Source organism: Mobula hypostoma, chromosome 1 (assembly GCF_963921235.1).
Source record: "Mobula hypostoma chromosome 1, sMobHyp1.1, whole genome shotgun sequence".
Lineage (NCBI taxonomy): Eukaryota > Metazoa > Chordata > Chondrichthyes > Myliobatiformes > Myliobatidae > Mobula > Mobula hypostoma.
The window spans coordinates 155,363,826-155,371,406 of NC_086097.1; positions in this window are offsets into that span (position 1 = coordinate 155,363,826).

A 7,581-nucleotide genomic window follows, 5' to 3' on the forward strand; every position below is an offset into this window, starting at 1 on the left:
CGGGAAGCTCACGGCAGGGAGAGCTTTCTTCCTTCTACCGTCTGCGTGAGATGTTGGGGCTTTCGAGAGACTTTGAGACCTTTTTACTGTGCCCATGATCTGTTCTTCTATCAAATTACAGTATTGCTTGCACTGTTGTAACTATATGTTATAATTATGTGGTTTTTGTCAGTTTTTCAGTCTTGGTCTGTCTTGTGTTTCTGTGATATCACACTGGAGGAACATTGTATCATTTCTTAATGCATGCATCACTAAATGACAATAGAAGAGGACTGCGTTGTCCTCATAATCTAATCTAATCTAAACATTAAACAAATACCGCTGGTCTTCAGAGTCCGTTGACTTGAAATTCCAATATCTCAGGGAAGGCCGAATGCAAACAGCAGTGAAGCATTGTTATGCTCTGTCCAAGTCTCAACAAGCACTACGATGACAAGTATGGAGTTAAGTACTATCATGATTAAATAATAATTAGCTGACATGTGCAAATTCACAAGCGCAATTGTCGTATCTACTGAGCTGACGATTCTGTGGTTGTGACAATGACTAAACACTGGCATTGACCTAAATTATTCTTGCAGCATTAAAAAACCCTTTCTGCAACAATAATCTCAGTATATTCCTTGATTAATATAAATAATTTAAACTCTGTAACTCACGCATATATTTCACATATGAATTATATCCAGCTCTCGTTACAGAACAATCTGTAAGATTACTCTGTAAGACTATTTCACCTTGTGTACTTTTGAAGGAATTGAAAGGGTTTTGGTTAATTAATTTGCTTGATTCATGTCTTATTGTTCTCACCTTGCAGAACTACAATGTATAAGACCATAGGATATAGGAGCAGAATTAGGCTATTTGGCCAATTGAGTCTGCTCCACCATTTCATCATGGCTGATATTCTCAGCCCCAATCTTCTGACTTCTTCCCTTGATGTCCTGACTCATCAAGATCTATTAACTTCTGCCTTAAATATACCCAATGACTTGGCCTTCACACCTGCCTTTGGAAGCAAATTCCACAGATTCACCACTCTGACTGAAGAAATCCCTCCTTATCTCCATACTAAATGGACATCCTTCTATTCTGAAACTGTGTCCTCTGGTCTTAGCCTCCCCCCACCATAGCAGTCATCCTTTCCACATCCACTCTAACAAGACCTTTCAACATTTGTTTGATTTGAAAGCAACCGTTCCCCCCCCCCACCCACCCCATCATCCGAATTCCAGTGAATACAGGCCCAGAGCCATCAAACACTCCTCATATGCTAAACTTTTCAATCCCAGAATCATTTTCAAACACCTTGGATGTCAGTGCATCCTTTCTTAGATAAGGAGCTTTTTAGAGCAGTTTGTCGTTGAGCCTGTGAGGTTTTTGGCAATACTGGATTAGGTGCTATGTAATAAACTGAAGTGATTAGGGAGCTTAAGGTAAATGAACCCTTAGGAGTCAGTGATCACAATATGATTGATTTCAACTTGAAATTTGTTAGGGAGAAAATATAAAGTCTGATGTAGCAGTATTTAATTGGAATAAAGGAAATTACAATGGTATGAGAGAGGAGTTAGCCAAATACTGACAGGGATAATAGCAGAACAGAAATGGCTTGAGTTTCTGGGAAAAATGAGGAAGGTGCAAGATAGATGTGCTCCAAAAACAAAGGAATTCTCAAATGGCAAAATAGTACAACCGTGACTTACAAGGAAGTCAAAGCTAGTGTAAAAGCAAAAGAGACGACATACAATAAAGGAAAAATTAGCTTGAATATAGAAGATTGGTACGCATTTAAAAACCTACAAAAAGCAACTAGAAGAATCTTTAGGAGGGAAAAGATGAAATATGAAAACAAGTTAGCAAACAATATCAAGATGGATGGAAAAAGCTTTTTCAAGTCGCAAAAAATAAAAGAGAGATGAGAGTGGATATAGGACTGCTAGAAAATAAGGCTGGGGAAATAATAACAAGGGACAAGGGGATGGCAGATGAACTAAATAAGTATTTTGCATCAGTCTTCACTGTGGAAGACACTAGTAGTGTACCAGGTGTGGAAGGGTGTGAGGGAAAAGAAATGAGTGCAGTTACTAATACAAGGGAAAAGGTGCTCAAAAAGCTGAAAGACCTAAAGGTACATAAACCACCCAGACCAGAGGAACTGCACCCTGGGGTTCTCCATACTTTAACTTCTGCTCCTTTGTCTTATGGTCTTATGGTTACTATTCCAAGGGAGAAGGTGCTCAAAAAGCTGAAAGACCTAATGGTACACAAGTCACCCGGACCAGATAAACTACTAACAGACATAGTGCCAGAGATTGTGGGGGCATTAGTATTGATCTTTCAAAAATCATTAGACTCTGGCATAGTGCCAGAGGACTGGAAAATTGCAAATATCAATCTGCTCTTTAAGAAAGGAGGGAGGCAGCAGAAAAGAAATTATAGACCAGTTACTCTGACCTCAGTGGTTGGGAAGATGTTGGAGTCAATTAAGATGAGGTTTTGGAGTACTTGGTGACACAAGAGAAAATAGAACAAAATCAACACAGTTTCCTTAAAGGAAAATTTTGTCTAACGAACCTGTTGGAATTCTTTGAGATTACAAGTAGGATATGTAAACGGAATACAGTGGATGCTGTATATTTGGATTTTCATAAGGTCTTTGACAAAGTGCCACACATGAGGCTGCTTATCAAGTTAAGAGCCCATGGTATTACAAGAAAGTTACTAGCATGGTAAAAGCATTGTCTGTCTGGTTGGTAGGAGGCAGCGAGTGGGAATAAAAGGATCCTTTTCTGGTTGGGTTCCAGTAACCAGTGGTGTTCCGCAGGGGTCGGTGTTGGGACAGCTTCTTTCTGTGCTGTATATCAATGATTTAGATGATGGAATAGATGGCTTTACTGCCAAGTTTGCAGATGATATGAAGATTGGTGGCAGGTCAAGTATTGTTAAGGAAACTGGAAGGCTGCAGAACAATTTAGACAGATTAGCAGAATGGGTAAGAAAGTGGCAAATGAAATACAAATTTGGAAATTTTGGTAGAAGGAATAAACGTAACCAGGTGACCATTGAATATTATTTTTTATTGTTAAAGTGCACTTATGCATTCACCCTAGTACCTGTGCCTTTAAGAGAAAACAGTGATGTCATTACACACATGCAGAGCAGAAGAAAGAGTTACCTGATGTCTTAGAAAGAACATCAAGTACTGCCAGCTGCTTTCCTCCACCCCCCCCCACCCCGTACAGTAAGATTTTTCACTGCTTGAGTCAACTCTCTAATGGCTTTGCCTTGCTCTGTGACTACTTTAAGGACATGTCTAGAGCAGCCTTTATCAACCTTTTGGCCCTGGGGGATCTCTGGAAACAATTTACAGGTCTTGGGGAAAGTTCATGTATCTTCCTGGAAAAATCACGTTGCAAAAGGTAATCTTGAAATGTTTCCACTGCTTGAGCTTGAGAGTGAGGAAGGATATCAGAAAGTCTTGAGTCTTAATGAAAACAGAAATTTATTATGTTTGCCTTATGAATTTTTAAAATTTATGAAAGGGAAAGAAAGAGATGAATTTCAAGAAAGGTAAGCTAATCTTAAATACCAGTTTTTTTTTCAAGAAAGGTTGGCTAAAAATTCATTCTCTACTCAAAAGAGCATTGAGTATTATTTTTGGTTTATTATATCTACAACTTGCTGATCATGCTAATGTACCACGAGCTGGACATACAATAATTTTTATGCAGAGGTTCCCTGAGACCTGAAAATTGTTTCCAGAGTTCCCCCAGGGCCAAAAGGTTGATAAAGGCTGCTCTAGACATGTCCTTAAAGTAGTCACAGAGCAGGGCCAAGCCATTAGGGAGTTGACTCAAGCAGTGAAAAATCTTACTGTACAGAGAGCTGTTGCACATGCTACTAGCAGTAGACCTAAGTTTCAGCCTAGTTTCACAGGGGATGGGCAAGCAATATATTTCAAATGTCAGGTGTGGGGGGTGGGGGTGGGGGGGCATGTGGCCAAGAATTGCCCACAGGAGTGAAGTGCAAGGGAGATAAGGCCAGAATCCTCCAACCCTCAGCTTGCTGTGAGTCGGGCAATTTGGGGGTACCTCATAGACTCATATAATGTACAGCCACCCCGTGACCAAGTCCTGTCATTGAGCTTAAGGTATCAGGTGTCGCTGTCCGTTGTCTCTTAGACACAGGTAGTCAAGTCAGCACCATGTCCGAACAGTTCTTTCGAGAGCACCTGAATGGAGAGGATGAGGATATTTTGTCCACTGCTGGCTGGCTTAGGGTAACAGCCACTACCGGTCTTGATATTCCTTAACCTGGGTATCTAGAGCTCGAGGTTCAAGCGATAGGCATGAATACACCCCAATTGTGGCTTTCTAGTAGTCAGGGATCCCATTAGCAGTGAACAACCTGTCCCAGGCAGAGTCGGCATGACTGGTCTGAAGGTGAAAATGGAAAAATGTCATTTTCTGCAGTCAGAGGTCAAGTTCCTGGACACCAGGTATCAGCCAAGGGGATAGGCACAGATCCCGAGAAGGTCTCGGCTGCTCAGCAGTGGTCAGTACCATCTACGGTCAAAGACTTGAGATCAGTTTTCGGCTTTTATGGTCATTATAGACGGTTCATTCAGGGATTCTCAAAGATTGCAGGTCTGCTGCATGATGTAGTGAATCTGTGTCTTTAATACAGGGAGACTTAGTAAAACAAACCAGCTGTTAAAAGTCTTGGACGGAAGAATGTCAAACTGCCTTTGGCTTGCCCAAAGAGAAACTGGCCAGTTCACCCATCTTCGGCTTTGATGATTTCACACAAATTTTTATCATGGAGACCGATGCCAGCAGTCGTGGACTAGGAGCTGTTTTATACCAGCAACAGGGAGAGACAAAGAGGGTTATTGCATATGCAAGCCGACGATTGAGAAATGCTGAAAGGAATGATATGAATTGTAGCAGCATGAAATTAGAGCTGCTTACACTAAAGTGGGCTGTAGCAGAGAAGTTTCGTGGTTACTTATTGGGTTTCAAATTCACCATAATAACTGTGACAGTAATCCGTTATCCCGCTTGAAAACTGCCAAGTTGGGAGCAATTGAGCAGAGATGGATCTCACAGTTGTCAGAGTTTGACCTTGATGTTTAGTATCGTCCCGGTCGGAGCAATACCATAGCTGATGCTCTCTCTACACAGCCATTTGGAGAGGTGTCTGAGCCTATTTCACAAGATCACAAGACAAAGGAGCAGAAGTAGGCCATTCGGCCCATCGAGTCTGCTCCGCAGCTCCCCCATGAGCTAAACTATTCACCCATCTAGTTCCAATTTCCAGCTTTTTCCCCATATCCCTTTATACCCTGACTAATTAGATACCTGTCAATCTCCTCCTTAAACACCCTCAATGATCGGGCCTCCACAGCTGTATGTGGAAACGAATTCCACAAATCCACCACCCTCCGGCTAAAAAAATTTCTCCTCATCTCTGTTTTAACTGGGTACTCTCTAATTCTAAGACTATGGCCTTTTGTCCTGGACTCACCCACCAAGGGAAACAACCTTTCCACATCTTCTCTGTCCAACCCTTTCAACATTCGACACGTTTCTATGAGATCCCCTCTCATTCTTCTATACTCTGATGAATACAATCCAAGAGCCGACAAACACTCCTCATATGTTAGCCCCTGCATTCCAGGAATCATCCTCGTAAATCTTCTCTGAACTCTCTCTCCAACATCAGTACATCCTTTCTAAGATAGGGGGCCCAAAACTGCACACAGTATTCCAAATGAGGTCTCACCAATGCCCCATAGAGCCTCATCAACACCTCCTTACTCTTATACACTATTCCTCTTGAAATGAATGCCAACATAGCATTCGCTTTTCTTACCGCCGATCCAACTTGGTGGTTAACCTTTAGGGTATCCTGCACAAGGACCCCCAAGTCCCTTTGCACTTCCGATTTTTGAATTTTCTCCCCATCTAAATAATAATCTGCCCGATTATTTCTTCTTCCGAAATGTACAACCGTACATTTGTTAATGTTGTATCTCATCTGCCATTTCTTCGCCCACTCTCCTAAACTAAGTCTCTCTGCAACCTTTCCCTTTCTTCAACATTTCCTGCTCCTCCACCTATCTTGGTGTCATCCGCAAACTTAGCCACAAAACCATTTAATCCTTAAACCAAATCATCGATATACATCATAAAAAGAAGTGGCCCCAACACCGACCCCTGCGGAACACCACTAGTAACCGGTAACCAATCAGAATAGGATCACTTTATTCCCACCCTTTGCTTTCTGCCTATCAGCCAATGCTCCACCCTTTCCAATATCTTTCCTATCATTCCGTGGGCTCTCATCTTATTCAGCAGCATCATATGCGGCACCTTATCGAAGGCCTTTTGAAAATCCAAATACACAACATCCACAGCCTCTCCCTTGTCAATCTTATTCGAGATTGTCTCAAAAAATTCCAATAGCTTGGTGAGGCAGGATCTTCCCTTCATGAAACCATGCTGGCTTCAGCCTATCTTGTCACGCACCTCGAGGTATTTCATAACCTCGTCCTTGAGGATTGACTCCAATATCTTTCCAACTACCGATGTCAGACTAATAGGTCTGTAATTTTCTTTTTGCTGCCTCCTTCCTTTCTTAAATAGCGGAACTACATTCGCGACCTTCCAGTCCTCCGGAACCATGCCAGATTCTATTGATTCCTGGAAGATCATTTCCAATGCTTCCCCAATCTCCAAACCCACCTCCTTCAGAACCCTTGGGTGCACCTCATCCGGACCGGGAGACTTATCTATTCTTTGTCCACTTAGTTTCCCAAGCACTTTCTCTCTAGTAATCTTGACTGTACCTAATTTTATTCCCTGATACCTCTGGCTATCAGGTATATTGCTCATGTCTTCCACTGTGAAGACTGATGCAAACTACTCATTCAGTTCCAAATGGGGTTACTGTGTGCTGTAGTTGAGGATGAGAAGCATGGGGAATGTTATCAGCTTCTGCCACCTACCAGCTTGAGGAATAAAGTGTTCGGGTATGTACATGACTCTATGGGTCATCAAGACAAAGAGCATACTCTATGTAATATTGATGTGACTCGGACACCGCTGTCGATTGAACAACCACGTTTATTCACCAGACTTCCACTTTTTACTTTTTCCACGTCCTGAGGTCGTACGCACTCTGACGCTACGAATACTCACACAATACAGTACACTCTACACATGTTGAGCAGCAGATGTCTTTGGATGGGCACGCACGAGGATGTGGCACAGTGGATCAAAAATTGCCCGTGTTGTGTTTTAACTAAAATGCCACACCCGGAGATCCGCCCACCCACCCCGTGAAGTTATTTCTTGCTTCTAAGCCGCTCGAAGTTGTTGCTGTAGATTTCACTGTGCTTGAGCCGGTAACTGATGGGCATGAGAAAGTTTTAGTAGTCACAGACATTTCTACAAAATTCCCCCACGCGTTCCCCACTTGGGAACTACAGCAAAGGTGCTCTTGAGGGAATGGTTTTTGAAGTACGGTGTTCCTGAGAGGTTGCATTCTGACCAGGGCCGTAACTTTGAAAGTGAG